We start from the raw sequence: 26,133 nt of genomic DNA, 5'->3' as shown, positions 1-26,133 counted from the left end.
ACACAGTGGGTCCTGGGCAAACATCAGTTCTTATCTGACATGGAGGCTAATATCCATATCAATACGCTCTTAAGTGCTCATAACCAAACCCTTTGTGTTTTAAATTGGCAACATTGGTGTTGGCTTTACTTCTCCATTCAACAGAGATGTATGTGGATGAGGGCGGTGCGAGGGGGGGGGTGGGAGGTCACTCAGCTCATGTTGGGGAACTTGGGATAAGAGCACACGGGGGAGTCTTGCACCTTGGCCTCCTTTCTTGAAGAGAAACAAACCACTTGTGTTTCTTGGGCCTCTTGCCTCCTCTCTCTTGAGGGGTCTTCTCTTTCTCGTTGAGGATCCCAGCTTCTTTTAAGACCTCCATTCCAACATGCCATCTCCAGTTTACTATTCACTGTTGAAAAGCAGGACTTCATTGAGGGCGCTTTAATTTCAGCCAAGGATCAAGTATGTCCCCAGACAAATGTGGAGTAGGGAGTGAACCACACCATAGTACCAGCCCTGTTCTGTTGATACAGAACATCACTTTATAAGACTTTAAAGCAAACTTACCAAAAAGGAGGGCCCCTGTTTATGCTTGAGCTTCAGGACACCTGTGTTTGTTTAGAGGAACTACCTCCGTGTCTGTACTAACCATTTGATGATATACTCCCGTGATAGAACCAAGTACATTATTTTTACAGCATGATTTTTAATGTCAGGGGGAAAAACAAGATCTTTTCCTCAGGTGTTTGACTCTTTCCCTCTGTAATCTTAGATACGGTTTAAACCCTATTTCTTTTAGGTAATCTTTTATTATGCTAGGCCATAGACCAAATGCAATCAAACCCATTTGGCCTATCTACTGAATTAAACTGACGAGAACTGCCAAAATCTCTGCTCTCAGAAAAATTTGAAGGTGCCCCTGCATATACAAAGACAGGGGCTCATGTGGCTTCACACTGGTCTCCCCAAAAGGACATGGCTGTCCTTGCCAAAAGAAGATAAAACAGAGTTGAAAATGACAGCGAGGATGCAGCCTCTGGCTCCTTAAGGCAGGATTGGAGAGCCCGTCATTCCCTGGCAAAAAATGAAGCAAAACAAAACCCAAAGGGAAGAAACGCCTAAAGAAATGATGCTCTTCCCAAATAAAGAAAATTGGCACACACTGACCGAAATCACAGTGGTGGCGCTCAGTAAGAGCCCTGAATGGAACAACCCTCGTGGCTCTCTGTTTGAATTTCTCTTTGCAATTACAATTTTCGTATAACTCAGCTTGAGCGAGGGGGCTGGGGAGGAGAGAGAACCTCCCTCACTTTCTAAATCATGGCTCAGTGGTGTGTTATAAAACACCAAGGACGGAAAAGCCATTACGTGGAGTGTAAAGAAATCCTTGAGTCTACAATATCATTGAACTCTTGGAGTCAGTTTCAGCAGACAGGCTCGGTATTCCCACAAGAGTCTGGAAAATGAACTTCTATTTTTTTCTGTCTGGAGTTGCAGTTAGTGTTATTATTTGCTCCGTGGCTCAGCCCGGGTCAGACTGTTGTGCAGTAACACAGGTGGACGTTAAAACAGGGAATCTGTTGAAAAGATTGCGGAGGAACTGCTTCCCTAGAGCAATTCTGGATGGCAGTCAGACGGTAAGGACAAATGCAGCTCAGTAGTACCTTCCAGCCTGTGTCCTGCAGGTCACTCACCTGCGGCCCTGCAGGGAGCCACTTCGTGTAGAATGCGGCTTTGTGTCCCGGTGGCATCCGCTAAGGAGGGGATCCTAGAAATGGAGGTCACTGAATTCTTAATACTTGTGAACTGTAATGTTGCTCTGCATTTTTTTTTTATTAGCTTTATTTGTGAAATACGATATGCAGTTTTAAAGGAAAATTCCATAAATTTTTTTCCCTCTTACGTGGGCTTTAAAGTATTTTAGAAATTTACTTTTAAAACCAGTTATAGAAAGATATTTTTATCTTATTAAAAGTAGCAGATATAGCTATGATTTAAGATATAGAAATTGTTTTGTATTAACTGAAGTGTTTTGTTGTCAGCAATGACATTGTTAAACTGTAACGTGTAAACTTTGCCAAGAATACAACATGTCCGTTTGTGAGCAGTCACACAAGGAGAACTCTATTTTATGCTTCTACCCATTGAATTATTATTCTAGTAAACAACTTGACATAAAATGGACCAAAACACCAATTTTTAAAAAAAAAAAAACAACACTATGTTAAATTACAGATCAGTGGTCCAAAATAAAATTTGAACTGACTTAATACATAATTCAACATTAGAGGGGGAAATAGATCTTTTTCCAACTGAGGAGAGACATAATTTTTTTTTTCTTTTGTGAATAACTTATTTTCCCTTTAGTAAGTTTAGGACTTGCCTGAACCCCAGCCAGCCTTAAGAATCCCTTTGTTCAGAAATATCCAATGTTACGTAGACTAAGGAGCAACTTGGGGGTTGAAAAATAGATCAGTATTTCAGTTTCTGACTTGAGGCTATTTTTAAAGAAAAGTGCTGGGAGTTCCAAGTGAAAAATTGCAAATGCTCCAGGACACTGTGCCTGGAAATAAGATTCCTGAATAGTAGAGCTTGGGGATGTTTAGGCTGCCCTTACAGCAATGAGCCTTCCAGGACATCTTAAGTCGAGTGTGTCTCGCACGTTTTGAATGGTTCTTCTCAGATTTTCCTTGGACGTAACTTTTCTGTTTTGTTTTACTTCTTTTCTGTAATTCTGATAAACTCAGGAGTGTACATGTCCACAGGAAAAATTCCCTCAAACTTGCTATCATTAGTCTCCAGATCAAACCCTGGGAGGCCCTGAGGGAGGGTCCCCGCCCACTGCCAACACACACAGATCCCTGCTTATCACTCTGAGCAGACGGTCCTCCGTGGGCACTCACACAGCTCTCCAAGAGGGCAGGTGTCTGTTGAGGTTAAACTAATATTTTTAGAGCAAAAACAAGAATTCTGAGATTTTTATTAGTTAATTGTGTTTTCTAGAAATGAAACTTTAGATCCCCTGTAGTTACCAGAAAATCCATAAAGCACTTAATATTTGTTATTGAAATTACAGATTTCAGAAAAAAATTATCAAATTAACCTGAGTCTAAGGGAAATTCATATATACTGCCTTTTAAAAATATTTTGCCTGTGAAACAATTTGGGGTGTAGTCTCATTTGCTGTTAAGCGAAGACTGATTAAGGAAAATATTTCACATTTAGACTCTGGAAGAGAGAAATACGAGATGAACTTTAAAAGACTAGACTTTCAGGACATTAAAAAAGAACTAAGTGCAGAACAGTTTATGAAAATGATTTCTGTCAAATAAGGTAGTAATAGTGCTTCATTGTTTCAATTGCCATATAGCAATATCTGATTGTACAGTTCAATTATAGAACTTTGAAAATAACTCAAAAACTGCTTATCTTAAAAGTCAAAGTAAAGGTATATTTTACTTCTCAGCACAGCCTTTATTTCCTGAAGGTAAATATCAATCATGTTATTCTGTATATGCTATTAGAACTATCTTCAGTATTTCTGGTTTATTTAACCATTCCCTTGTGCTCCCAAAAAGTGAATAAATCCAGGTAAAAAGATGCCAATAATGGAAGATTTCACTTTTAATAAATTTGACATTTTCACAGTAGTCTCCCTTCTCGCTTTGAAGCTCTAGGCTCTTGGGAAAAGGAAACATTTCTGTCATCATTTTATTGTTAGACTGTGACCACACACTATTTTATCATAGCTGCTTATTTAAGTACTCAAAGGCAGTATCTACACAGCACTGAAAGTTCCTGATGAAAGAGTGGGTCAGTCCAGGGTACTCGGAAGTGTTCGCTTTTCAGTCCAGTGTTCTGGCATTATATAAATAAAGCTTTAGAAACCCCAGATATTGGCCTACCACAACTTTGAAGAACGTAATCACATTGTAGGCATGGATCAGATTCCTGCTTACACTTTTACATTTTTCATTTAGGTATCATGAGGCTGCACAGATACATAAAATACAAGGTAGAATCAATCAAAACATGGATAAAAGAAAAAGTAAAAATCAGGTAGAGCAGGAATGCAATTAAAGATATGAATGATATCCACACGGTTATAGATGGGTCACAAGTTCCACTCGCAGCTTTCTAAATGTTCTTATTAGGAGGTGAGCCTGGTAGGTGTTTCAGCCTGCAAAGACCAAGAGATACGGAAAAATCAGTTACTGGGGAGAAGTGAAAGTGGGCTTGCTACCAAGCTCAGAGAAGAATTTCCCCTTGGGAGATGCATGTGGGCAATGTGTGGAGACATAAATAGCATCATTAATTACATTCCTATAGCAGGTGCAACTCACTATTACAGTAGGCAAACCCTTTTTTATTACTGAATTTATTGGGGTGACATTGGTTAATAAAATTATATAGGTTTTAGGTGTACAATTCTATAACACATCATCTGCATATTGTATTGTGTGTTCACCACTCCAAGTCAAGTCTCCTTCCATCACCATTTATCGCCCTCACCCTCTTCAACCTCCCCCCATGCCCCTTTCCCTCACCATACTGTTGTCTGTGTCTGTAAAGTTGTTTGCTTTTTTTTAAAATAAATCTTTATTGTTCAGATTATTACAGTTGTTCCTCTTTTTTCTCCCCATAGCTCCCCTCCACCCGGTTCCCACCCAACCCCATGCCCTTACCCGCCCCCCCCATTGTCCTCATCCATAGGTGTAAGATTTTTGTCTAATCTCTTCCCACACCTCTTTCCCCCTGAGAATTGTCAGTCCACTCCCTTTCTGTGCCCCTGATTCCATTATATTCACCAGTTTATTCTGTTCTTCAGATTTTTTACTCACTTGATTTTTAGATTCACTTGTTGATAGATATGTATTTGTTGTCACTTTGTTGTTCATAGTTTTTGTCTTTACCTTCTTCTTCCTCTTCTCAGAGAATACCCTTCAGCATTTCATATAATACTGGTTTGGTGGTGATGAACTCCTTTAGTTTTTTCTTGTCTGTGAAGCTCTTTATCTGACCTTCAATTTTGAATGATAGATTTGCTGGGTAGAGTAATCTTGGTTGTAGGTTCTTGCTATTCATCACTTTGAATATTTCTTGCCACTCCCTTCTGGCCTGCATAGTTTTTGTTGAGAAATCAGCTGGCAGTGGTATGGTTACTCCCTTGTAGGTAACTAACTGTTTTTCTCTTGCTGCTTTTAAGACTCTCTCTTTGTCTTTTGCCCTTGGCATTTTAAAAAATATATATTTTATTGATTTTTTACAGAAAGGAAGGGAGATGGAGAGAGAGTTAGAAACATCGATAAGAGAGAAACATCAATCAGCTGCCTCCTGCACACCCCCTATTGGAGATGTGCCTGCAACCAAGGTACATGCCCTTGACCAGAATCGAACCTGGGACCCTTCAGTCCACAGGCCGACACTCTATCCACTGAGCCAAACCGATCAGGCCTGCCCTTGGCATTTTAATTATGATGTGTCTTGGTGTGGACCTCTTTAGATTCCTCTTGTTTGGGGTTCTCTGTACTTCCTGGACTTGTAAGTTTTTCTTTCACCAGGTAGGGGAAGTTTTCTGTCATTATTTCTTCAAATATGTTTTCAATATCTTGCTCTCTTTCTTCTTCTGGCACCCCCATTATTCGGATGTTGGTAAACTTGAAGTTGTCCCAGAGGCTCCTTACACTATCTTCATATTTTTGGATTCTTTTTTCTTTTTGCTTTTCTGGTTGGGTGTTTTTTGCTTCTTAGTATTTCAAATCTTTGACTTGATTCTTGGGATCCTCTAGTCTGCTGTTGAATTTCTGTATATTATTATTTATTTCAGTCAGTGTATGCTTCATTTCTGATTGGTCCTTTTTCATATCCTTGAGGGTCTCCCTAAATTTCTTGGAGGTTTCTAGAAGATTCTTGAGTAACCTTATAACTGTGGTTTTGAACTCTATATCCAGTATTTTGCTTTCATCCATTTCTTTCATTTGTGACTTGTTTCTTTGTCTCCGCATTTTTGCTGCTTCTGTGCTTGTTTCTATGTGCTGGGTAGCTGCTAAGTCTCCTTGAGTTGATAGAGTGGCTTTGTGTGGCTGGTGTCCTATAGGGCCCAGTGGCTCAGCCTCCCCAGTCACCTGAGGTGGACACTCTTGGTGCACCCCTTTGTGGGCTGTTTGCACAGTCTTGTTGTAGTTAACCCTTGATTGTTGTTGGTATCACTGGGAGGAATTGACCTCCAGGCCAATTGGCTGTGATGACCAGCTGTGTCTACACTGGAAGATCTGTTGCACAGGAGACACCCTTAAAGGGAAGGACTTGCTTCAGTAGGGCTTTGGTGCTCACTGAGTCTGCCCCTTGAGTGTGTCTCTTATGGATGTGAAGAGTTGTAATCCGGTATGGTCTCACTCTGATCACTGGGTACACTGGCTCTTGGATCTCCAATGAGGTGCAAGGTCAGCCACTGTCTGGGGCCGCCCAGCAGGAGCTACAGAAACATCTGCAGATTCCTCCTCTTCGTATGGGGTTTGGAAGTGCCCAGACGAGGCCCAGCTGTGAAGCAAGGCCGCTGCTGCTGCCAGGTAGTGGGCCTTCTTTTGGATCTCTGGGGCTCTCTGACCCAGCTGCAGTTTGACAGGTTTTAGGTGAAAGAACAGGCCATTCATATGCAAAAGCTGATGCGCACAGCTTGGGTGGGGTTGTAAATTGGGTGGGGCGGGGTCTCTGGGAATCACCAGGGCGGCACAAACAGCAATGGCTGACCTGAACCGGAGAAGTCCCTGGTTCTCCGTGTCCTGCGCCCCCGTGCAGGAACAATGATCGCTGCAGGCACCTCTAAGAAAGAGTAAGCCGCACTTGCGTTCCTGTCCCGATGCCAGACAGTCCAGTTTCTCCCCATATGTGCCTGGGTCACCCAGAGTCTCGCCCAGAGTCTTGCCTGGAACTGGAGTTCAGAGCAAGCGGGAGCTTGTATCTCCCTCCTGGTTTAAAGAGCAGCACATCCAGGTGCCAGCACTTTCCGCGCCTCCGCATCTCTTACCGGTCTCAGTGAGCTTTCTTCACCTCTCTAGTTTTGGGACTTCCTCTCAGCCAGCCTTCCCGGGGTTCTGGGTGGTAGTTGTCCTGCCGTTTAGTTGTGGCTTTGATGTGGTTGTGAGAGGCAGCAAGTATAGGTGATTACCTATGCCGCCATCTTGGTTTCCCCCTTGTTTGCTTTTCTTAATCCCTTCACCTTTTTCACCCAGCCCCCCAACGCCCTCCTCTCTGACAGCTGTCAGTCTGTTCTTTGTGAGCCTGTTTCTATTTTGTTTGTTAGTGTATTTGGTCATTATTCCACATATAAGTGAAATCATATGGTGGTACTTGTCTTAATTCAATGTCCCTTTTAGAATTTCTGGATGAGTAGACTGTGTGTCCTTCAGGCAATCCTCTCTGATTGTTTTTTACAAATAGTGCCAATGAGCCCAAGACTTTATTATGAAAAAGTAGCTGGAATCCAGCAAAATAAGGCCAAGATTTTTCCAAAGGGGGAGGAGGGAAATCTTTGGGTCTACTCAGGCACATAGACAAAAATGTGGGGAGCTTTCATGACCCCACAGTTCTGTTTCTTTAACAGGGCTGACATAGATGCAGTCTCAAAAATTTGTAAGGGTCTTTACCTGGACTCCTCATGACAAAAAAAAACAAACAAAAAAACCCTCAATAAAACATGTATTGAATGTGGACAATATTGTTTCCTAGTGTTGTCTCCAAGATGAACTATTTGAAAATGCACACCCAGGCAACTAAATATTTCATTTAGCCCAGATTATTACTTATAAGGCAAATAAATAATAAGATGACTTTGACTTTAGGATATTTGAGCTGTGGTCTCTTGTTTTTGGTTATTGCTTTGTTATTAGTAAGTTTGTCTTATCAGGCCATTCCTAGTTAGGGGGTAAAATAAATCAAATCAGAGTTCTTGGCTTTCTGCTACGATAGCAGAACAAGCATCTGTTTCATCCAAAAACAATATAGGATCCTCTCTCTCCTGAATAGAAAGTTGCATGTGGAGTGCCTTTTTTCCTTTTCCTCTTGTTTCCTTACAGGAAACCACTGCAGTGAACCATTCTGGTCCAGTGAACCATTCGTGCCAGGAAGTGGCTAATCCCCTTGATCAGCCACATTTTTTAGTGAATTGGCAGGTCATTTTGCCTTAAAAGTAGGAAACAGGTTCCACCTTTTTCTCTTCGCTCAGCAGAGCATGCCCTGTGCCTCTGTTTCTTGTTTCCTTGTGGAATGTCTTGGGACAGGTGGGTGGAGTGGAGGATGGCTCGATTGGGTTTTTTAATCAGATTCGCCCTGCTGGCCGATGAGGCTGTCCAGTTCTGACTGAAAGTAGGAGGCCTACTTAAAGGTCATTGCCAGTGGACCTTCAATACAGCTGGTATCTGATCCCCATTTGTCCTGTGTCTTTTCCTAATTATCCATAGGGTGGAGGAGTGGAAGTGGGTAGAGATTGGCACCCCTTGTCAAAAGCAAATAGGGCTGCTGGGGCAGGAGTAGGTGTGACCTACCGTAGAAGACTATGTGACAGCATTCCTTTCTAGCCTTTGGCATCAGGTATAAAGTTGACTTGAATTTCTTTTTTCTATGAGAAGTAATAAAGATATTTCTGGGGGAGTTTTTGTTGTTAGAAATGTCAAAATTCTATTACACATTCTTTTGTCCTTGTCTCTGAACTGTACTAGCATAACTGTAATAGACATTTTTGGTATTTTATCATGCTGATCCTACTGCCTGAAATTCTCTCCTACCTTCCCTGCTTCCTCTCCCTTTTGGGGGGCCTAATTCCAACTCCAGCTAGAACATGTGTTCCCTGAGGTCAGAGAGTTCAAATTAATCATCTTTGTATTGTATAATTCATTCATCCCTTACTCATTTATCCATTAAAAAAAAATAACACCCCAACATCTGGTTAGCATCTCTTATCTGGTAGGCAGCCTGCAAGGCCCATGGAGATGCATGCCACTGTCAACATGTGAGCAGAGAGACTGTCTTCCCGGGGCTCACGGTCTCTGGTGAATACTTCATGGCAAGAGAATTTCAACTAAGTAACTAGAGCCCTGAGCACAGGCCTGACACAGCATCAGCCAGTCCACACATGTCTGCTCCGTGGATGAATGAATCAGTAGTGATAGAAGTGGCTGGCACATGGTTAGTGTTCTCAGTTTTTCATGTGGATGATCTGGCTTCCCAGACTAACATGTAATAGTAAATAAATAATATTAAGTGGACATTTGCCGTGGGTAGGGCACCATGCTAAATGCTCTATATACACCATTTTATTCATCACAACAACCCTGTTAAGTAAAAACACCTTTTAGTGTCCATTTTACAGATGAGGAAACCGAGGCTCAGAGTGTAAGGAACTTGCCCAATCGATGAGCAACTATCAGAACAAGGATTTGAACAAAGTTGTTCAATTCCAAAGCTTGTAAATGCAAGCACTTTGTTGTACAGCCTTTGGGAGTTGTGCATTTGAATTCTTTTTAGTGAATCATGGGCCAGGACGACCTTAACAAAGAAGCCATCTATCAGTAAGGAAACCAACTATTCTATTGAAAGTAGATAAAAAAAATATTTGTCAGGAGCCCAGTGAAGGTAACACTTTCTGCTCTTTGTCATTTTCCAGACAGCCAGTGATTATCCTAGAATGGTAGTATCTGCTAGGATTTTTCTGGGTGCTACATCCAGATAAGTTAAAGAAGAGATGCCTGTGGATTCTCATAATGAAATTGTCAGGAATTTTTAAACATAAAGTATAATTTCATACTTTACTAAGGGACCTAGTGATTCTGAACAACACATTTATAAATAGAACAAGGGGTAAGGGATAGTGACAAGGAACTGAGGCAAATGGAGTGTGTTGCTTCCAGTTTGATTTCTAAAGGAAAACAATGAGCATGGTTAATATTATTTGTATATAATTGCTTTTCATTCAACCACTCAGATTTATTTCTATAATATCATAGTTTATAACATTTACTGTCTATTTATATTACTTGAATTTACAAAGCTAGTGTTCTGCAGGAATCGGGATTTTTCTCCCCCTTAATAATAGTAATAACAGTAGCTAAAATAGAGTTTTCTATGTGCCAGGCATTGTACTAAGGCTTTTACATGCATTGTTTGGTTGAATCATCACAGCAAACCTATGAGACAATCACTATTATAAACTCCACCTTAAAACCAACATTAAACAACTCAAAAGTTGGAGAAATTGAGTAATAGCTCCAGGTAAGGGAACCAGGAGAAGTAGACTAATATTGCAAGGTCACACAACTAGTAAGTATTTGATGTTATACTGAAAATGCAGTCTGGCTGATTCCAATGACCACGAACTCAATTCCTCTCCGAGGCAGCCTCCATGCAAGGCTGGTCTAATGGACACTAAACTGATATTATGGAAAGCTTTGTGGTCCAAAATACAGGTTTCCCAGCAGCAAAATGATTTGAGGAAGAGACTGGTACTAATTTGATAATATACTTTTAAAATGTATTTTGAAATGAGATAGCTCTCCTCATTTACGTTTAAAAGTAAATTATTAAAGAGCACAGTCATTAAGATAAAATGTAGTACCTATTTTACTAATCCTTTATTTTCTTCTAAGATGTTTCTGGTTCTCTTCACCAGGCCTAAATGGAATGTTCCCCCACCCCACCCCCTGAACCATTCTGAATTTGTTCAAGTTAGAAAAGCTTCCTGGGTGTAGCTCTAGTTCCATGCTTCCAGCTGCCTTGCTCTGTGCCAGTGTCTTTAACTCCTTCAACAAAGGCGCTCTGGCATGCCAAGGCTGTCTTATTCATGAGCTTAAACAGATACTGCAGAGAAGAGGACAAGAATAAGCAGCAATTATTAACTGTGCTTCTGGGTATCTATTAATTATCATACAATAGTTAAATTTGCTTATTAATCACTTTGCTACAGGTCCATCTCCCAAATATATTCCAGAGACAGACTACTGTATAAGTACAAATGTCCTCCTTAATTAGTTTCCAAGCTCTATTAATGTTGACAGTTATATTTAGAGCAAAGCATTTTAAGTAACATTTAAATAAACGCTAACAGTGTATCATGTTCACTGTCCACTCCCTCTCATGCTAGCATCACCAATGTCATTGAGAATCACTATAATTGTTCTTAACAGAAGTATTTCTAGACTATATATTTCTTTATTAAAGGGGGAAATGTTGGCCCTCATTATTTTAATGAGAAAAAGTGCAATTCAAGTTGTAAGGAATTATATAATACTAGTGACCCTGTGCACGAATCCGTGCGTGAGTAGCTCACTGCCACTTGCCTCAGCTGACTGCCCCACCCAGCGCCGCTGGTAGCTCTCCACTGTTTGTAGCTCGCTGCCCTGCCCTCCTGTAGCTCTCTGCCACAGGTAGCTCACTGCCCCGCCCTCCTGCTGCTCAGTCATTAGGTGACGGCGTCCCAGACCAATTTGCATATTACCCTATTATAAGTATAGATTGGCACAGAAGTTGTCAGGAAAGCAAAGTCACAATATTAAAGTGTACAGATTTGTACCTTCCTCTTCTACCCATGTAAGCCTATAGGAATTTCCTTTTATGCTGAAAACAATTAGGAAACTGGATGAATTATACAAAATAGTGGTTTCCAGACAGTGTACAACTGGAAGTATAGGACTGTGATTCCTGACTGAAAAAACAAAACAAATGAACTGAGGTTTACAGTTGTCCCAGCTTACTGTCTGGAGGCAGTTTCCAGCCACGGAAGAGGGAAAGGGAACAGACTAGAGCCTGGTGGTCATGCTGAACTGAAAGGACAAAGATCACAATTTGGAGAGTCTAATGTAGTAACATTTTCAGGATGCAGTGCTGGAAATGATGGAGCATCAAAAAAGAGCATTCTAGAGAGCTGAGAAATTGTTCCTTCTGTCTTTGGTTGAGAATTGATCAGTGCATGCATAAGAGAAACTGCCTAAGACTAAAGAAAGAACCATGAGAAACTAGGCCAAATAATTTCCAGGACTCATACTTAGATGGGAATAGCTCATATTCCCCACAGCTAGAATGGAGAGATCTCAAAATATACAGGGCATTGCAGAGAGCCTCAGAAGTGAAGTAAAATCAATACCAGAATAAATATTGTTCTGAAGGTATCTTAATAAAACCTAAAAGTAATCCTCAAAAGGATCAAACAGATCTGAAAGTTATTTAACTATAGTATGTCAAAACAGAAGTCAACACCCTTTAAAGAAACACAGTACAATCTAGCACCTAATAATGTAAAAGTTTACAATGTCAAGACTCTAATAAAAAATTAACAGTTATGCAAAGAACCAGGCAAATATGACCCCATATTAAAGAGAAAAATCAACTCAATAAAAAGATACCTATAAATGATAGAGATGATGGAAGTAGTAAGCAAAAACCTGAAAACAATTATCATAAAATTTCATAAATATACTTAAGGATGTAAAGAAAAATTCAGCAAGACATTAAAGTTATATTTTAATAGACTCAAATGAAATTTCTAGAAGTTAAGAAAAAAAAGGATCTTACATGGGAAACACACTATATGGGATTAATAACAGATTACACACTGTAGAAGAAAAGACCAGTGAACTTGAAGACATTGCAATCAAAACTTTCCAAAATGAAACACAGAGAGCTAAAAAAGACTGAAGAAAAAATATTTGAATAAATAAAGCTGAAAGTTTTTCAAAGATGATGAGTACTATAAGCCCACAGACAAAATGCTGAATCAATCCCAAGCAGAAGGAACATAAAGAAATCCTACCCACACATTATAATCAAACTAGTGGCCCAGTGCACAAAATTCGTGCACAGGGGCGGGGGGTGTCCCTCAGCCCGGCCTGCACCCTCTCCAATCTGGGACCCCTCAAAGGATGGCCTACTGCCAATTTACAGGGATCGGGCCTAAACCTGCAGTCAGACATCCCTCTCACAATCCGGGACTGCTGGCTCCTAACTGCTCACCTGCCTGCCTGCCTGATTGCCCCTAACCACTCTGCCTGCTGGCCTGCTCACCCCCAACTTCCCCCACTGCTGGCCTACTCACCCCCAAATGCCCCCCTGCCAGCCTGATCACCCCCAACTGCCCCCCCCTGCTGGCCTGCTCGCCCCCACCTTCCCTCCCCACTAGCCTGCTTGCCCCCAACTGCCCCCCTGCTCACTCCAAACTGCCCCCCCTGCGCTGTCCTGATCACCTCCAACTGACCCCCACTGATGGCCTGCTCACCCCCAACTGGCCCCCCTGCTGGTCTGCTTACCCCCAACAGCCCCACCCCCCACCAGCCTGATCATCCACAAGTGCCATCCCATGCTGGCCTGATCACCCCAACTGCCCTCCCCTCTTGGCCTCTAACAGCCTCTACCTCGGCCCCACTACCATGGCTTTGTCCAGAAGAACGTCTGGAAGGTCTCCTGGAAGGTCTCCCAGTCTAATTAACATATTACCCTTTTATTAGTATAGATAGAGGCCTGGTGCACGGGTGGGGGCCAGCTGGTTTGCACTGAAGGATGTCCCGGATCAGGATGGGGGTCCTGCTGGGGTGCCTGGCCAGCCTGGATGAGGGGCTGAGGGCCATTTTCAAGTTGGCCACACCCCCTTCAGGGTGGAGGTCCCCGCTAGGGTGCCTGGCCAGCCTGGGTGAGGGGCTGATGGCTGTTTTCAGGCTGGCCACAGCCCCTTCAGGAGGGGAGGGTCTCGCTGGGGTGCCTGGCCAGCCTGGGTGAGGGGCTGAGGGCCGTTTTCAGGCTGGCCACACACCCCTCATGGTGGGAGTTCCCACTGGGATGCCTGGCCAGCCTCAGTGAGGGGCTGATGGCTGTTTGCAGGCTGGCCAAACCCCCCAGCGGGGACCCTCACCCCATGGGGGCCTGGACCACCTGGGTGAGGGGCTGATGGCTGTTTGCAAGTTGGCCAAGCCCCCCAGTGGGGACCCTCACCCCATGGGGACCTGGACAGCCTGGATGAGGGGCTGATGGCCATTTTCAGGCTGGCCACGTCCCCTGGCAACCCACACTTCCCAGCCCCTTCTTTTTTTCTTTTTCTTTTTCTCAGCGCCTCCTTGAGCGGAGGCCAGGGCCAGCTGGAAGCAGGTATCTGGGATTTATTTATCTTCTATAATTGAAACTTTGTAGCCTTGAGCAGAGGCCAGGGCTGGACAGGATGAGCAGGAAGCTTGGCTTCCTCCATCACTGGGGGCAACCCAAGCCTCCTGCTCGCTCCAGCTCTGTGGCCGCCGCCATCTTAGTTGGGTTAATTTGCTTACTTGCTCCTGATTGGCTGGTGGGTGTAGCAGAGTGATGGTTAATTTGCATGTTTCTCTTTTATTAGTGTAGATTGCTAAAAACCAATGATTAAGAGAAAATCTTAAAAGCAGTCAGAGGAAAAAATGCATCACATGTAAAGGAACAAAGATAAGAATGACAGAATTCTCATTATAAACAATGCAGGCCACAAGATAATGTATTAAAATAATCTTTAAAATATTTAAAAAAAATGTCAATCTAGAATTCTATATTTTCTATATCCAGAGAAAATATCTCTCAGGTCCACAATTCCTTCTCTGAAACCCCTGAAGCCAGAATATGGATGAAATAAATAAGCCTATAAATACCTTCACATTAGTGGAGGTCAGATTTTGAATTTAACCGAGTTTAAATTTTAAATGATTAAGAAATTACTGGATTTGACTTCATTTACCTGGATTGTTTTCTGTCTCTAGAAAATATGTACAGTTTTAAGAAAATAAAGTTACACTTTTATATAATAGAATTGTGGTCTTTAAAATTATCTACTACATATATGTAGTACTTAATGTCATGGGGCTTGGTTCGTCACCTTTGAAATAGGGAAAATTTTACCAACTTCACACAATTGTATGAGATTTAAGAAGTAATTTGTGGAAGAAAACACTTTATACATTTACAGTAAAGTTTCAAATGTTATGTAAGCTTCAGCTTTTGAACCAATTAGATTTCTGTTGTTTTAGAAAATTACTAAACTTTATAATTACTAAAATTACTAAATTTTGTTCCAATTTTTTTTATTTTACATTTTTTATTTTTCAAAGTTTATTATTACACTGGCTACAGTGTGTATAATGAATTGGAGAAGAGAAGGCCTTAGGAGAAAACCAGTTTCCAATAGGCTTTTTAATTGTTCACGCAGTGTGGAATGAGGCCATATTTAGGAAATTGCAGTGCACGTGGGTTTAAGAGCCCTTCCAGTGGTAGAAATGTGGAGAAGGGTGAGGAATGCAGGAGGTGTCAACGATGACTCTAGGTTCCAAGCTTGGTGACTAAGAGAACAGTGCTGACATTAACTGAGTTGGGAATGAAGGCTGTCAGCAGGTTTATGGGAAAGATGAGTTCAGAAAGATGAGCACATTGAATACAGGGTACAAAGAAGAAAAAGAAGAAAGTCAACAGAAGTTTAATAGTTCCAAGTGAGGGTGTCATGTAGCTCTGGAGGCAGATGCTTGCAAAAGTTACCTAAGCTCTCAGTGCCTCACTGGTGGTAAAATAGCATATACTTCATGGATTTTTAAGAAGTTTGAATATAAAGTCATCCAGGTGGAGCAAGTGCATAGAAGGGCCCCATCTTTGCATGCAGTGATTTGGCCGTTGTTATTGGTGGGAGAGCAGCGCTAAGGACATAATGGGAAGAGCAATGAACTATAATAGCGGGTGACTTTGAACCAGATATTCAGCTGGACCTCAGTTTGTTCATCTGTGAAAACAAGGGATTGGATAATTCTCTACGAGGCCCTTTATAGCTCTTACACCATGGTATGATTGTGTTGAGGCTAAAAGAAAACCTTGATACAGATAAGCCATACTGGAAATGATTCCATCACAGATAATGGAACAGTCAATGACATTCAACACATTTTAGTACCATTGTGTCCAGCCTAAGAGACATTTTTTTTTTTTTTTTGCATTTAAAGCACAGTAAAAAAAAAATTAGACATGGTAAAGCTAAAAAAGATTTTTGAAATTCATATCTGGAGTTTTTTTTAATTTTATAATTTCCACTGTGCCTCATTCTAATGGCTCTTTCTGCTTACCTGCCACTATAAATTTTCTTCAGGGTTCAGATAAATGCAGGGTTCTGTTATGCTTGGCTTATTGATGTCATAAAACATCTGTCTGGATGTTTACTTCATTTGCAAGAATAAGGTATTTCTTTTGCCAGAAATTTCACTTGTTAAAAAGAATCCCAGGTTCTAAAGACAGGGTACTAATTTACTATTTTTTATAAGCTTTTGAGAGTAGAGTGCAACCCTCTTCCAATTAAATTTCTAGAAATTTTTATTAATAGGACCATGCTAAGCACATAAAGCTTATTTGCACTTGGTATGTTTGGGGAAAAGCTTATGAGGAAACAGCCTTTAAGGAGAATAGAAGATACAAAAGGAATCCTTCTTAATAGCACGCCTGCTCCATCACTTTGCCTTCAATAGGAAAGATTTCATTCATTCTCATTAACTTCTTGTATCTGTTACTAGAGGCCTGGTGCACAAATTCTCATGCGCCGATGAGCTGGCTGGGGGGAGGGGCTATGGGCAGTTGGCGAATCGGCCCTACCCCCGGTCAGGGTTGGGGGGGCGCTGATTGGGGGCAGGGCTGGCCAGGGGGCAGGGCCACAGGCAGTTGGCTGGCTGGCCCCACCCCATGGTTGAACTCCCTGTCAAGGGGACAATTTGCATATTAGCCTTTTATTATATAGGATGGTTATCAACATTTGAATATTAAAATCACCCACACACGTATTAAACAAAATTATTTTTCACTTATGTCCTTTTTTTTTAATAAGTGAGAATTCTTTTTTTCTTTTTTAATATATTTTATTGATTTTTTACAGAGAGGAAGGGAGAGGGATAGAGAGTTAGAAACATTGACCAGCTGCCTCCTGTACACCCCCTACCAGGGATGTGCCCACAACCATGGTACATGCCCTTGACCGGAATCGAACCTGGGACCTTTCAGTCTGCAGGCCGACGCTCTATCCACTGAGCCAAACCGATTTCAGCACTTATGTCCTTTATAAATTGTAATATGCAGAATATGGTTGAAATAAGCAGATGAAATCCAATAGGTCATCTATAAAAATCTGATCACTTTATTACCTCATATTCATGCTGACAATGTCTTTCATATGACACGTTTTGTATTCACTTTAGGTACATTTTCAAAATGTTCAGCTATCAGAAATTAGAAGCCAAATAGAAAAACTTGGTCACAGTTTATACTATATATTTTCCAATTTTTCATGTAGGCAGGCTTCAAATATTTGTGAGGAAGAAAACAAGTTATCAGTGTACTTGAGAAGCCATCTTCAATGCTCAGATTACTCAAAAGGCTTACCCAATGTGTGTATAATGTGTGCGTAAATGAGAGAGAAAGAGAGACATGTTTTACTTCATGAAAGAAAATCTGGCACACATGACTAGCTTTGATTTTTAAAAATGTTTATCAATTGAAAACCACTTGGACCATTAACTCTGCATTGTGTGGAAAACTCTAAAAACGTCACCAAGGAGGGTCTCCTCACTCTTGTCTTCCAATGTCAAGCCACTTCCATTCTGAGGTCTGTGGTTTTGAGCAGTGGCAGAAGCTTCCTTATTTGATGCCATGAAAGGTGAAATCCCAGCCAATATGAAAACTGTATGTGAAATCTGGTCATTTGTACTCCAGTCTAAGAATATCATTTAAATTTATATGTATACTAGGGGCTCAGTGCACGAATTCATGCACCTTGAAAGGAACTGTGGGCTGCGAGACTGCGGTAGACACAGGGGCGGGTCTCGGCCCATCCTCTGTGCCCCCACCTCGCCCCTCCCAGTGCGGCCCCTGGTCCCCCGTCTGCCTGCAGCCCCACTCTCGCCGCCACCGCTTCCATGCGCTGATGGTGTCGGCCCCTCTTGCACCCACTGAAGGTGCGAAGCAATTGGGGCCGGCACAATCAGCGGGTATGAGCCGCAGCTGCTGCCCCAATTGCCCCTCAGGAGCAGGGGGAGGTGGAGAAGCCCTCAGGGGCGATCAGGGCCGGCAGCCACCACTCACACCCACTGATGGCGCCAAGCGATCAAGACTGGCACTGGGCACCGGCAGTGGGTGCAAGCAGGGCTGGCGCTGGCAGTCGGTGCAAACAGCGGCTCCAGCATTGGCAGCGGGTGCAAGCAGGGCCATCGCCGGCAGTGGGTGCGAGAGGCGGCTGCCAACCCCAATCTCCCCTCAAGAGCAGGGAGAGGTGGAGAAGCCCTAAGGGGCAATTGAGGCCAGCAGCCGCCACTCACACCTGCTGCCGGCACCGAGCAATAGGGGCCGGCACTAGGCACCAGCAGTAGGTTTGAGCAGTGGCTCTGGTGCCAGCAGCAGGTGCAAGTGCTGGGTGGGACGGTGGCGCGGGAGCAAAGAGTCTTTAGTAACCACCAGAGGCTCGCCCCGATGACAGCGACCAGCACCCTGCCTTGGTCTGGCATCCCCGCTCACCTGCTCCACCATCCCGCCACAGCCGACGCCCGCCATGTTCCGTGCACGCCCCCTGGTGGTCAGTGCATGTCATAGGGACCAGTCGTTCCGCCATTCGGTCTATTTACATATTAGCCTTTTATTATATAGGATAATTAATAATATATTAATTTACTCTCCAAATTTTTAAGTGGAAACAAGTATTTATTAGTAGTCTTAACCTTGTATTTTGTCTCAAAAACATTTCTACTGAGCCAGGAATCTTGTTATACTTTAAGTAAGCAGATTTAGTTCTTCTGCCCCCATGCCTGGGGAGAGTTACTTACACCTGGTGGGACTTGGTCTCCTGCTCTGTACGACTACTGAGGTCTCTTCTGATTTTAATGTTCCATGATTCTGTGAGTTATATATCCTGTGTTAGTTTCTTTTCATTTAGTTCTCCAGTCCAGAAACTTACCACACATATATCTTCATCTACCTTTGACATCTATTAGGTGATCAATAAATATTTGTTAAAGTAATGGTGTGTTTTGGTGTTTCTGATGGGTTGTGAAATTACTGTAATTTCCCAGCATTTTATATTGGGCTATTACTCATTTTTATTTTTGTTGAATCATATTATTGTTGCTTTAACATTTACTTTCTCTCTGCTATGGCTTTGTGCATGATTTAGAGTTGGTTTTTATGTGTTCTCACTAAGGTGTTTCAGAGAGGAAAAATTCTTTCACTATACCTAATCTTGGTCACTCTGAAAAGATAGACACAAATATTTTTACAATCATAAAATAACCCAGAAAATGAATTTTACTTTTATCCAGCTTGACTTTGCCGGTGGAAAAAAGAAACATTCTCAGGGCATTGGCAGGTTATTCCAGATCACTTGCTCTATGGAAAGAAATGTTACCCCAACTCTACCCGTTGGAAAACTGTCCGGATAGAGACAAATATTTGGTACTCTGAGCTTGTGGAGACCTGTCCTTTCTTCTAAGGCTCTTTGATGGTTGTGCCAAATAGAAAAATTTATAGGAAAATAATTGTTTTCTGTTTGATGAAACAATTTCAAAATTACAACATTTGTTATCTTAACATTAATGCATAATTTCCATCATCCATTTTCAATTAATCTTTTCATGCCAGATATACTAACTAAATTAGTTACCAGGTAAACACCGTATGTAGCATATTATTTCTCTTTTAAAAAACGCCTAATCCTATAGGATATATATTCATTTTTATATTTTTTCAGTATTTAACACTCTAATACAGTAGTGTCTTAATACACAATTTACAATGAAGAGACAGTTATGCTAGTAAAAAGCAAGCTTTAAAGCATTTAATTCATTGTATATTATTATTTGTTCTGAGAGACTAACTCAAGATTTATAACATTCAATTTTGAGTCCTAGAATAAATGAAGGGCAAGGAAGCCAAAACTTCCCTGGTGTTGAGGAAAAAACCTTGCTTCCTACCTTCCTATGAATGGCAGGATTGTTCCCCACCATTAGTATAGGGGAACCAGGACTTTGCAATTCCATACTTAGGCTTGTTTTTATTTTTAAGGAATGTCGGAAAATTGTGGAAATTAATGTTTTTACTTTTTTCCCCTGAACATCTCATGGATTCTGACCTTTTCCTTGAAACTGGTTTAGTATGTGTTTCCTTTAAAATTGGTCATTGACCCAAAAATAAGTTTGATTTTCTTTTTCCATGATCTTCTCTAAAGAATCCTGTTAATAGCGTACTAAATTGAATTACAAACTTTCTGAATAAGTGCTTTGAATTCTGGGCAACCTCGGAATAAAAGGCACAGCAAGAGTACACTGCATAGAATGCAATTGGGCAAGTTGGTATAAGGGAAAGGAATGCAACTGTATGGCTGATGTGATCAACATCTTCTAGTAGGTTATTAGCAATTTAATGGAATATGGTTATTCAGGCACAATAATAGCTTCAGTTGCAATGTCTGCGCTGCTCTTTTTCCCACACACTTTGGAATGAGTCGAATGTGACAGTTGCGCTTTCAACAAGCTTCATGCATTTTAAATCCTTTTTAGTCATAAAATGGGGTACATGGCATGTAGTCAGTGTGGACAAGGAGTTGGCAGCTTCGCTGGGTGTAATGGGATATCAGGTGTTTTCAAAATAACGAGGACCTGGATTCACCAGGTGCATTCTGGGTCTGCTCTGCATGTCCACAAGAACAGAGGGCCTCTCTCTGTCCAACATTGAATAAGTAATCATTTTGCAGTTGCAAGGGTACTTTCTCAGCATTTGGTTTAAGACTTAAACTTTATCACAGAAGAAATCTTTATTGATGTCTCAGAAAAAATTATTTTTGATGGCTAAAGATCTCTATTTTTTCCTCTTATCTGATTCATGTATATTCAGAGAAGAAAGGCTCTATGGATTATGACATAGATTTGTACCCTCAAATTTTAACACATATCCCAGTTGATCCTAAAATATTTCTTCAAATATTTCAATGTTTTAGAAAGTTGTTCCCAAATTCTCTTACCATGATAAAAAGCCGAGTCTTCCTTTAGGGTTAATAAGCCTTGAAGGATTCTGAAATTCAATACCAGGAGCTTTACTTATTGTGTTTGGATGTACCTAAAATCAAAATACTATTTTGGAAGATAACTTTCGGGAAGTTTACTTTAAAGCAACCTCAATTTGAAGTGGAAATTCATTTTTACATTGCCTTATAATAATGCCCCATGTTTTATTAAGTGGAATGTGTGGACTTTATAATTTTATATTAGTATGAGCAAAAAATGTTTTCATAAACATACTTAATAGAAAATTCTGGAAGTTTATGTGACATTTTTAATAGTGGTATCTATTCATGGTATTGGGATTACCATGATTTCTAATGGTTTTATTTTTACTAATATGTACTTTCTAATTTTTCTACATTCAATCTGTGGTATAGGAGGTCAGGAGACAGCGGGCTTTGAAGAGAGTTGGTATATATTTCTTGCAGTTGGAAACACTGTGGGCAGGAGTCTAGGAGACCTTGAAGGTAAGAAACTGAGTGACTATTTAGATAGGAAACCAAAGAGCTCTACTGCGTTGGGCATAGCTGCACTGCCAGGGTCTGTGGAAGTGCTTGCATGGACTGGAAATAGGCCACGCAAGAGCAAAAGCTGGGCTGGGTCTGTTTCAAGTGCAGTACATGGAGGTCGCCTGGGGAAGCAAGGGGACCCCGAGAGTGAGAACCTGGATGGGGTCACACGGATGAGCCAGGGATGGATAGTCCAAGCAAAAGAGACTTCTGCATACACCAACAAGTGATCCCCTCTTCCTTACCCAGGGTCACATTACTACGTGGACATCTTATATAATAAAACAGTAATATGCAAATTGACCGCACCTCCGCTACACCCATAAGCCACGCCCACCAGCCACGCCCACCAGCCACGCCCACCAGCCACGCCCACCAGCCAATCAGAAGCAAATATACGTTAAACCAGCAAAGATGGCGGGGGGAGAGGGGAGCACCCATGCCAGTGCGATCCAAGCCATGATGGTGGACTGGGGCAGGCGGTTAGCGCTGGCAGCCGGCTGACCAGGTCTGCCATCACCAATCGCAGACGGGGCAGCCGCCTGCACAGGTCCGCCATGACCAATCGCAGACCGGGGCAGCCGCCTGCACAGGTCCGCCATGACCGATCGCGGACAGGGGCAGGCGGCGTGGGTTGAAGCCCGCAGCCGCCTTCCCAGGTCCGCCATGACCGATCGCGGACCGGGGCAGGCGGCGTGGGTTGAAGCCCGCAGCCGCCTGCCCAGGTCCGCCATGAACGGGCAGCCGCCTGCACAGGTCCGCCATGACCGATCGCAGACCGGGGCAAGCGGCGTGGGTTGAAGCCCGCAGCCTCCTGCCCAGGTCCGCCATGACCGATCTAGGACCAGGGCAGGCGGCGTGGGTTGAAGCCCGCAGCCGGCTGCCCCAGTCCGCCATGACCGATCGCAGACCGGGGCAGGCGGCGTGGGTTGAAGCCCGCAGCCGGCTGCCCAGGTCCGCCATGACCGATCGCGGACCAGGGCAGGCGGCGTGGGTTGAAGCCCGCAGCCGCATGCCCAGGTCGGCCATGACCTATCGCAGACCGGGGCAGCCGCCTGCACAGGTCCGCCATGACCGATCGCAGACCGGGGCAGGCGGCGTGGGTTGAAGCCCGCAGCCGGCTGCCCAGGTCCGCTATGACCGATCGCGGACCGGGGCAGGCGGCGTGGGTTGAAGCCGGCAGCCGCCTGCCCAGGTCCGCCATGACCAATCGCAGACCGGGGCAGCTGCCTGCACAGGTCCGCCATGACCGATCGCGGACCGGGGCAGGCGGCGTGGGTTGAAGCCCGCAGCCGCCTGCCCAGGTCCGCCATGACCGATCGCAGACCGGGGCAGGCGGCGTGGGTTGAAGCCCGCAGCCGGCTGCCCAGGTCCTCCATGACCGATCGCGGACCGGGGCAGGCGGCGTGGGTTGAAGCCCGCAGCCGGCTGCCCCGGTCCGCCATGACCGATCGCGGACCGGGGCAGGCGGCGTGGGTTGAAGCCCGCAGCCGCCTGCCCAGGTCCGCCATGACCGATCGCGGACCGGGGCAGGCGGCGTGGGTTGAAGCCCGCAGCCGGCTGCCGCGGTCCGCCATCACCAATCGCGGACCGGGGCAGGTGGTGTGGGTTAAGGCCTGCAGCGGCCTGCCCAGGTCCACGATCAGGGATCACGGACCAGGGCAGCTGCCTGCCCAGGTCCATCACCGATCATGGACCAGGGCAGGCAGCGTGGGTTAATGCTCGCAGCCGGCTGGCCAGGTCCGCAATCACTGATCTCCGACCAGGGCAGGCGGTGTGGGTTAAGGCCTGCAGCCGCCTGCCCAGGTCCACGATCAGGGATCACGGACCAGGGCAGCTGCCTGCCCAGGTCCATCACCGATCTCGGACCAGGGCAGGCGGTGTGGGTTAGCGCCCACAGCTGCCTGACCAGGTCTGGGATAAGGGCTTCAAGTCAGCCATCGCCAGTGGCAGCTGACTCAAAGCCCCTATCAGGGATCATGGACCAGGGCAGGCAGCGTGGGTTAATGCCTGCAGCAGGCTGCCCAGGTCCACGATCACGGATCCAGGTGGCGTGGGTTAGCACCCACAGCCATCTGACCAGGTCCACGATCACGGATCACGGACCAGGGCAGGCGGCATGGGTTAGCACCCCCAGCCGCCTGCCTAGGTCCCCGATCGCGGATCCAGGTGGCATGGGTTAGCACCCACAGCCATCTGACCAGGTCCCGGATAGGGACTTGGAGTCTAGCATAACGAAAAGAATGTTCAGCAAAAGCAGGAGACAAGGTTTCATAAGTTCTCCCCCAGGTCACCACTGTTCTCTTATACATTTTAATTATCCCAGACTTTGCATGATGGGATTTGAATTATGCCTGATAGAGATTACATGGCATGAATTGTAGGCTCATTCTTTCTTTTTGTGGTTGCCTGACTGAGAAAGGCCTTGGAATGAGAGAAGGCACTTTTATTCTCCTTTTTCATTCTTTAGAGGCTGAGGAATTACAGTTATATGAAGAACTTAGTGAGAGAATGAAAGTCTCATGCTGTATTTTTCTGTAAGTTTTATCATGTGGACTATCAAAAACTTGGTGGGATCCTTTTCAAGAGGTGTTACAAAAATTATGTTGGAATTAACATACAAGAGTAAAAGGAGAGAAGTGAGTGGTGGGTAAAGGAAAGAACTTTGTCCTAGAAACCAAATAGAAGCCACATAAACCTTCAGATTCTTACTCATTGTGCTTTGGAGATATTAAAGGATAATTTTTTAAAAAGTTAAAATCATGACTTATAATCTGTATAGATAAAAGGCTAAGTGACCGACATTTGTCCATCCGTCCGACCAACTGGTACATATGACGCACTGGAAATATAAAAATAAACTTTGACTCGCACACGTGCCATACATATAAAGCTCTCGCTGGCGCTAATTTGAATGTTGCATTTGGTGGGAAAGTTCTTTTCAGAGGGGATTTTTGTGTTGCCATGCTATATGATTAGCCATAGTACAAATAAGTTTTAAAGTACTGTAGTGTTTGGGGATGTTTCAGACAGTTGTCTCTTAAAACAAATATGAGATCAGAGGATTCTGCTTATAGTGAATGGTTAGTAAAACTTGGAGATGGCAAACTTGATAGCAATTTTCATTTAGGAATGGATATTATTGAAATTCCCCATGAAATGATTTTTAATGGATCTATTATTTAAGCCATCTTTGGAAATAGTATATCTATAGATAATATTAAAAATATATCTAAACATGCAATTCTTTGTTCAAAAAATGAGCACGTTCAAAAATTAAATGAAGAAATTTTGGATATACTTGATAGAGATTTTCACGCCTATTTGAGTGGTGATTCCATTGACTCAACAGATGATGCTGAAAAGGAAAATTTTCCTATTGAATTTCTTAATAGTATTACTCCTTCTGGAATGCCATGTCATAAATTAAAATTGAAAGTGGGTGCAATCATCATGCTATTGAGAAATCTTAACAGTAAATGGGGTCTTTGTAATGGTACCAGATTTATTATCAAAAGATTGCAACCTAACATTATCAAAGCTGAAATATTAACAGGATCTGCAGAGGGAGAGATTGTTCTGATTCCAAGAATTGATTTGTCCCCATCTGACACTGGCCACCCATTTAAATTAATTCGAAGATATTTTCCTGTTATGCCAGCATTTGTGATGACTATTAATAAATCACAAGGACAAACTCTAGACAGAGTAGGGATATTCCTACCTGAACCCATTTTTGGACATGGTCAGTTAAATGTTGCTTTCTCTCTCACTTTTTTTTAAAGCATTTTTAAAAAATATTTTATTGATTTTTTTAACAGAGAAGAAGGGAGAGGGATAGATAGTTAGGAACATCGATGAGAGAGAAATATCGATCAGCTGCCTCCTGCACAGCTCCTACGGGGGATGTGCCCGCAACCAAGGTACATGCCCTTGACCAAAATCGAATCTGGAATCTTTCAGTCCACAGGGCGATGCTCTATCCACTCAGCCAAACCAGTTACGGCTGTAGCTTTCTCTTGAGTTCAAAGAGCATGTTACGTTAAAGTTAAAGCTGTAAATACTTTATCTCAAGGGAAATTAGTCAAGCACTCTGAAAGTGTTTTTACTCTTAATGTGGTATACAGGAAGATATTAGAATAAGTTTAATCACTTTATCAATCATTATTTGCATCAATGTTGTTTTTATATTACGAGTTTGTTATTGTTATATCAGTTTGTTATTGTTTACTTATTAATAAATTTATGTATTATTTTCATATACATTGTACTCATTTCCTTTTATCTCTCACACTTTTATTATAGAGAAAGGGCAAATAGCAATATTAAAATATTTCATCTAATTAATTCCCTTTCAATGTGCACGAATTTCGTGCACCGGGCTACTAGTCTATAATAATAAAAGCGTAATATGCTAATTAGACCGGACGTCCTTCCAGACGAAGCTGGGGCTGCGAGGGAAGCCCAGGTCCCGGGTGCCAGAGGGAAGCCAGTGCCGGCAGCTGGGGGAAGGAAGGCCTACTCTTGCACGAATTTCGTGCATCGGGCTTCTAGTTTAGAATAATAGAAAGCATGCATTGACA

The 26,133-nt window shown here is 43.0% G+C and overlaps 1 protein-coding gene across 2 annotated transcripts in view; it reads left to right on the top strand.

The window, feature by feature from the left end:
* DDAH1 (dimethylarginine dimethylaminohydrolase 1) overlaps positions 1-26,133 on the top strand; it is a 150,437-nt gene that overhangs the window by 64,747 nt on the left and 59,557 nt on the right. The window contains exon 1 of one of the 2 annotated variants that reach the window (XM_054721229.1): positions 21,486-21,508. The exons of the other annotated variant lie outside the window; for it this stretch is intronic. The gene's annotated coding sequence lies outside the window, so the exon portion shown is untranslated. Of the gene's footprint in view, positions 1-21,485; positions 21,509-26,133 lie in introns of those variants that run through there. 2 annotated transcript variants of the gene reach the window in all.

Source organism: Eptesicus fuscus, chromosome 9 (genome assembly GCF_027574615.1).
Source record: "Eptesicus fuscus isolate TK198812 chromosome 9, DD_ASM_mEF_20220401, whole genome shotgun sequence".
NCBI lineage: Eukaryota > Metazoa > Chordata > Mammalia > Chiroptera > Vespertilionidae > Eptesicus > Eptesicus fuscus.
The sequence above is the reverse complement of the archived record's forward strand: the minus strand, read 5'-3'. Positions and strand labels throughout refer to the sequence as shown.